We start from the raw sequence: 6,415 nt of genomic DNA on the forward strand, positions 1-6,415 counted from the left end.
GTACGAAACTATTTTTAAAAAGGTGATTGACCTACATCAGACAATATGTAAAGATTCATAATTAAGAACTTTCAAGAAACACAACTCAGGGTGGAGCTATGTAGGATAGGACAGGGTTGCCCTCTCTGGGTTGGGAAATACCTGGAAATTTTGGGAGTGGAATCTGAGGTTTGGGGAAGGGAGGGGTTTCAATGGGGTATAATATCATAGAGTTCAAATTCCAAAGCACCCATTTTCTCCAGGTGAACTGATCTCTGTTGCCTGATCAGTTATAACAGCAGGAGATCTCCAGCCATCACCTGGATGTTGGCAGACTTAGGGGCAGAGAACAGGTTCACCTGCAGCTATGTGGTGTCTCTGCTTGAATCCTTTCTCTCATATAAACAAATGGTTGCTGTTAACTTTAGTGAGGACAAGAAAGCATTGCAAAAGTTGCCTTCCGTTTCCCTGTATGGTCTGTACTTTGAGGTTATTCATTCCCCTGGGAGAACCTTTGCATATATATGTACCCCCATAATTATGGGCATTTTACTAATGAAAAAAAAAATAAAAATACAACAAATGCCATTTTCAATAGACTTCTCTCTCTCTTTACAATTCAATCTTGAATCTATCCAACAATTCTTGAATGCTTGCCATATTTCTTTCATCCAGGCCACTTCCAGAAGTGCTTTGTGTGACAGAGAACAAACAGCTCCTTTCCCTGGTGGCTTCTCCAGAAGAGGCCAATGTTACTTAGTCATAAAATAGGCTTCCAATTTTCTTTACAGCAAATAAGTTTATTACAAAGTTTCCCTCTATATAAAGAACACTTTTTTTTGTATCTTCATATCTTTATCACCAAAACACCATCATTAATACATATTCTGTATTACATATACGATAACTTTTAATGTACCAAAGATGAAGAAAAATGTATCATCTGTCTCACAATAAAATAAGAAATAATGAATATTTTGTTCAAAACCCACTTCATTATACATTTATATACAAAACTTTTTATCCTTTTTCTGCATTGTACTATATTTGTATGCCTTACAATACATCTATAGACCATTTTGAATTTTTTAAAAAATTTAATTTTGTTACTGGAAGGTATTTTACAAAAACAATTAAAAATTAATCACAAATATTATTACCATAAGCACATCTGGGATTCAAGGAGAAACATTCCAGAGGAGTTTGTCAGTTAAAAAATTAATTGTGTTATGGGGGGTATTTTACAAAAACATTAAAAATTAAAAATGAATCACAAATATTATTTCCATCAGCACATCTGGGATTCAAGGAAAAACATTCCAGAGGAGTTTGTCTGCTGCAGCCAAAGCAACCCCGAGCTGAGGCACCTTTACAGTGTGATCCTAAACAGAGTTGCACCCTTCTATGCCCAGTAATTTCAATAGATTTAGAAGAGTGTAACTCTGGGAACAATCCTAAACAGGGGTAGTTTTAGTGATTCTGGAACACAGGCGGGGCGGGGATATCTCCTGGGCTGGGCACTCCATTATTCTCTATGGAGACTGGTTCCCATAGGGTATAATGGGGAATCAATCCATAGATATCTGGGGCTCGGGAGGGGTTGTTTTTTTAGGTAAAGGCCCAAAATTTTCAGCATGGCATCCAGCGCCTCTCTTCAAAGCACCCCCCTCCCAGTTTTAAAAAGATTTGACCAGGGGGTCCAATTCTATGAGCCCCAAAAGAAGCCCCCCATTATTTCCAATGGGGGGAAGACATTTAAAAGGTGAGCAATCCCTTTAAATGTGATGGCCAGAACTCCCTTTGGAGTTTAATAGTGCTTTCTTCTGGCTCCACCCCCAAAGTCTCCTGGCTCCATCCCCAAAGTCCTCAGATATTTCTTGAGTTGGACCTGGCAACCCTATGAACAAGGCTGTTGAGAACATCCATGTGTGCCTGTGAAGCACTATGGATGAAGTCATAGACACAGTCACAGAGTCCACCACATGCCTTCCAGCATTAATTTGTTGCTTTGACAAGCATAGAGCTTTAATTTGCAAAATGTTGCCCAGAGGTTTCTTGTCATCTGGAAGCACTTCAAGATGCACCCTGACCTGGATAGCCCAGGCAAGCCCAATCTCATCAGATCTTGGAAGCTCAGCAGAGCCAACCCCGGCAAGTACTTGGATGGGAGACCTCCTTGGAATACCAGGACCAGGAGGCAGAGGCTGGTTATATCAAACCACTTCTCTGAACATCCTCCATGCCCCAGTAGGGATCACCAGAAGTCAGCATGACTCCCAGGCATGCACACGCAAGCACACATGCACACACAATTAAAAAAAATTGAATGGCTGATATCCAGCCATTATGGACTCATAATTTAAGATACAATGCTCCAAAGAACTGAAGAATAGTTTTCTTCCAATAATGTCTAGCTTTCATCTCTCCTTATATCTAGGTGTGGAGTGCGAGCCCTGACATTGCTGTCTGGATTTCTTCACAATAAGAGAAGAAGGAGCATTCTTATTCCTTGATGTGATAAAAGAAATGCAGACAGAGCAATATGTGAAGTGGTTGGAAGTTGGAACTGACACTGGCTTTTCCCACAATGACTTGGTAATATCCAAGAGGCCATCAAGAATTGGGAAAACTATTACATCTGGAAAATCTGAGTATAATTTCATTTCTGGGCTTCAGATTCAAAGTGAAGACATCAGTCTCTAATGCCTGAGCCATGCACAGGAGTTGCTCAGAAAAGAGTCAGAGATCTTTGTTAGAAGAAACTGAAGTGGAACATTAAGGGACAGATCTGATGACTGTTCAGAGGTATGTTTGGATCCAAACCCTTTCTTCTTCTTGCAAATCTGATGGTAGAAACTGAGTTGCTTTGGAACTGATCTGTGATGCATGAATGGATGAAAGGAACTGGTATCCACCATCAGACCCTGGCTATAAATAATCACCCTTTCAATATGATCAATAATTTCACCTTCCAATGTCAACAGAGTCAGTGATTGAGAATGCAAAGATGGGGGCGGCAATGGAAGAGCTTCTGGTTCCAGGGCCTGTTTTGGGTCCAGTCTACGGGCCTGTTGTTGACTGGTCAATGCTGGTTGAGGTTTATGTTGGTGCTCAGTCTTAGACTTCTTCCCTGGGGGCATTTCTCATGGCCTTGAATTAGGTCAGGGACTGAGACTTGTGCTTGGCCAGATTCGTCCATGATGCTTCCAATATTGAACCTGATGGAACTGTCATTGGACTTACATGCTGGGACTTCAGGTGCAATAGGAGAAAAGGGGGAAATTCCCTCCGTAGAAATAGAATTCCAAAAAAGGAAATGCTGAGAAATACTGCCTACTACTTAGTCTGAAAATGTATCATAAAAGGTTATTTAAAAAGTCAACAGTTCATCACAAACATCCACAATAAATCACAATGTGCTAGCAGGCACAATAAACACACAAGGGAGTCCACAGAATTACTCTTATAAAACTTGCTCACGCTGGCATTTCTTAAAGGTGCCACAAAGAATTTTACAAAATCCTTAAAGCGAATATTTCACAAGTCAGTCCTCCAATGCAGTATTGATGTGTGAGAAGAAAAGTCTATTAAGTCCACGTAAAAATGGTGTGATACGTTTTGTTGCTTTTGTCAAGACTTGTGACTTAAAGTGGAACCAGTCCTTCCTGTCAATTCCATAGAAGGCACAGGCTCATTATTTGTATAAACAGAAGAAAAAAATTCAGGCTAAGTAGTGAGCAGTATTTCCCAGAGTTTATTTTTTGGACTTCAGGTGCAGACAAGGCCTTCTCCTATAAGGCTGTCTTTAGTTTCAATACCCTCTCATTTCAGGCTTTTAGCGTAAATTCTTAGCAATGTCTGCATATAGAGACACTCTGGTGTTCACCCAAGCACAACAGACAAAGATCATGTTCATCTGTGTGTATCATCTTCGTTCCACAATAGGAACACTTCTTGAATAACAGTTTTTGTGCTATGCCTCCACAGATAATGGCTGAGGGGAAAAAAAACTGAGCTGAGCTTTCTCACAGATGGCATTCTCCAAAGGGGAATTTTGTCAGCTGAAGCTGGATTAATAGCAGTCCTGTTCTATAGAGAACAGTTTTAAAAAAGAATACTCTCTCTTTTCGTCTTTGGTAAGGAAAAAAAAGGCAAAATTGCTAGAAGAGATCCTCTCATGGTGGCAAAGGAAGAACTGAGGGAAAGGGGGTGGTCTCCCTTGGAACACATAACTATTTGGGGTGGGAAACAGCTCATGGTACGTTTCAAGGGGAGGGTTATGCTCCTGTTTCTCTTTAGCTAGAAACTTCTCCATGGCTGGCCCATTGTTGGTAGGCTTCCCAGCCTCCTGCTGGGGGCAGGGTTTTTCCCAATTTTGGGGGCCCCAACCCACTGCCACAGAGCTGGCCACCTGGGGGAGCCCCATCCATGAAAAGCACCAATGCGCCGTGTTGTGCCCAGCATGATGATGTCACCAGGGAGTGATGTTATCGCACCAGGCATGTTGTCAGGGGGACACTCTATCACTTAGGAAAAAAATCCAAGAGTCTCCCCACCCCCCGGGAACCAGGTAAGACTTGGCAACCCTAATTGTGGAACCGCACAGAAGACTAATGATGAACCAACGTGCTTCTTTTTTATTATTATTTGAAAGAGAGGGGGTTTTTTTGCTAGGGGGAGCATTAAAAATATACGTCTCCCAACCTAGTCTGAAATTATACAACCTATCCTATCACCTTAAAATTCTGCCACCTCCTTGCATGTGTAGAGAAGACCTAATACATTTATAGCAGCGGAAGCTTTTATGGACTTCAGCCCCATTTCCTCAGATGCATAAAGTGCTGCATTTAGCCACCTGAATGTAAACATTTTGTTCATGTGATGAAGTGGGCTTTGACCAGTGCTACCGCTAAGCTGAGTTAGCTCAGAGATTTTTAGCCTCCAACTCACGCATTTTTGCCTTAGCTCAGGAAGGATGACCCCAGAGCACACTAATTTATGCAGTAGCTCACAACTTTAATGCCAGTAGCTCACAACTTTAATACCAGTATCACCTAGCTGCCTCCACAATGGCAACTGGCATATTTTCTTAAAAGTAAAGATGCTGCTTCTATTATTTTGGGCATTTTCAATCCCCTGTGAGCCCCCCTAGCCAAAGGCCCCAACCCCCTAGAGATGTCCCATGCATATCCAGGTGGTCAAAGATTCATGATTCATTACTCAAGAGATGCTGAGGTTGCCCATTTTATTGATTAGCTCAGTTCCAATCAGCAGTTTCAAGGTTAACAGTCACCCTGCAGCTTGATTGATTTATTGCTTACTATTTTCACTCAGGTCCTTGTTTTGCTTCCCTTGCTGAGGTCCTTCACCTGTTTCTGGTAGTCCCTAGCTCTGGCCACCTCCTCTTCTGGTTGGGCTAATGTGGACAATAGCTAGGACACCCACGCTTGGCCAGTGGTAGTTGTGGCATCTGGGCCAGGAATGCCACCTTTCCTGTCCAGGGGAGTCCTGTGTCTCTACCCCCTGTAGAAAACTCAGGTCTGGCTGGCTACTCTCCTTCCCAATTCCTAGCAGATCCCAGCTAGATATTCTTTTCCCACCTCCTTCAGCTGGGCCCTTTCTATCTTCCTTCTCTTGGATCAACCCAGTTCCTTCTGTCCCATGCCTATTCCTGGGTAGGTCTTTCCCCCCAAGGACACCTTTGCCCTCTGGAACAAGCCCTGGTTATCCTTCCTCTTAACTTAATTAGGGTTGCTGCCAGGTCTGTGTTGAGAAATACCTGGAGACTTTGGGGGTGGATGCAGGTGAGGATGGGGTTTGGGGAGGGGAGGGGCCTCAGCATGGTACAATGCCATAGAGTCCACCCTTCCAAGCAGCCATTTTCTCCGGGGAAGCTGATCTCTGCCAGCTGGACATCAGTTGTAAAAGTGGGAGATCTCCAGGCCCCACCTGGAGGTTGGCAATCCTGACTCTTAATTGGTTAATATGTTGTGAGGGTTTTTATGTTTGGGAATGTCTCTGAAATTTTGTAATGTTTTTTAAATTCTCAATTAAAATTCAAAAATTAAAAAACCCTGCCCCTGCCATGCCCTTATTGACCCCAGGGTACCTCTCTCTGCCCTCTTACTGTGCTGCTGGCATTCTTAGAGCAGTGCCCATGTTTCTCCCACAAGGCTGGAGTGACCAGGGATTTGACACCTTCAATGTATTTCTCAGGTTTGCAGAAAGAGTCGTCTTGCCTGTTCATGGCTCCAGTCTCTCAATTTAAGTATCCGCCAATCTGACCACCAGCCCTAGGCAGAACCCCATAGCAGTGCCCCCCCCTGCAGACTCTAAAGTGCACGGGGCGCGATGATGTAACCCAGAAGTGACATCATCACAATGGCGTGCTTTTCACAAGTGTTCTTTCTCAGCTCTGATTTCTCAGCTCTGATTT

This window comes from Heteronotia binoei, chromosome 13 (assembly GCF_032191835.1).
Source record: "Heteronotia binoei isolate CCM8104 ecotype False Entrance Well chromosome 13, APGP_CSIRO_Hbin_v1, whole genome shotgun sequence".
Taxonomy (NCBI): domain Eukaryota; kingdom Metazoa; phylum Chordata; class Lepidosauria; order Squamata; family Gekkonidae; genus Heteronotia; species Heteronotia binoei.